The sequence below is a fragment of the Tupaia chinensis genome, unplaced genomic scaffold, assembly GCF_000334495.1.
Source record: "Tupaia chinensis unplaced genomic scaffold, TupChi_1.0 Scaffold000475_1, whole genome shotgun sequence".
Classification (NCBI taxonomy): domain Eukaryota; kingdom Metazoa; phylum Chordata; class Mammalia; order Scandentia; family Tupaiidae; genus Tupaia; species Tupaia belangeri.
Window position 1 is genome coordinate 168901 of NW_006159984.1, and position 1273 is coordinate 170173.

The window sequence follows — 1273 nt, forward strand, 5'->3', positions numbered from 1 at the left end:
TGAAAGGTTTTTACCGGAGTGTTATGGAAATGGCGACCCCAATCAACCACAATAGTCAGTTCTTGATGTAAAATACAAGAGGCTTTATTGCTAGCACGCTAGGACTCCACTCCCAGTCATACAAGACATGGCTAAGAGTGAAGTCCCGAACATAGGAGTATTCAGGTTATATAGACATGTGTCCGTGGGATGAGGGGAGGAAGCAAGATAAGGGGTTACAAGGTAATCTTATGAGGACCATTTGGTCAGGCTTGCAGGAGCATTTGATCTGGGTTTCCAGGGCTAGCAGAAGGGAGGGATTTTACACTACAAAGGTCTGGGCTAGCTTGCCAGACTAGTTTGCAAATGGCTCTGGGCTCCCTGCAAGGTGTTAACAAATTACCCCAGGTTTCCACAACTTCAGCAGCATCTGCTTTAGTACAGAAACAAAAGAGGCAAAGGTTAGACTTTACCTTTGTAAGACAGGCTAATCTAATTTTATTCTTACACAACCTCATCCTGATCCTTCTGGTAACAGTCAGGATAATGGTTTTATACCATGATTTCAGGCGGTTGGTTATCACAGCTACCACAGAATTGTACAGATGAAGATGGGCATAGGTCCACAAAGCTCACTATTCTGAGATTTGGGTGTTTTCCTTTAGTAAATGTCCTTGATATCGTTGCAATATTTTAAAAAATCTCCAGAGAGATTTTTCAGAGATTTTACTCTGAAATGTTAGTATTGATCATTTTTTCCATTGTTACTATTGCTTTTAAGAAAAATAGTTTCAGGATGTCCTTACTCTTACACTCCCCTAATGTTGCATTTGTTAGGGTAGTTTTCATAAGGATAGATAGGATCAGTATAAGGGAGATTATGGGAGTGGAGGTAAGAAAATATAGTATTATTTTAGCAACGATGAGTAGAATAGTTTATTTAAAAAGCAACCAAGGGGCTGGCAGGTGTTGTGATGGTTAAGGGCACTGGTTTCCCACATGACAGACCAGGGTTTGAGTCCTGGACCTGGTGGCTTGCTTTCTTACTCTCCCCCAATTCTCTTTCTCTCACTCTGTTCCTTTCTTGTCAAACTAAAATAAATAAATAAAGTTTAATAATTCTTTTTAAAAAAGAAATTAAGAAAAAAATAAGCCAAAAAAATTGGAAAGGAACTCAAGGGAGTTAAATTTAAACTTAGATTCCATCAGTGGCAGGTAACTATGGCAAAATTCTAAGGAGAGAGTCAATAAGAAGAGTGCTGATCATACTTCTTAGACTGAATTTACAGAACCT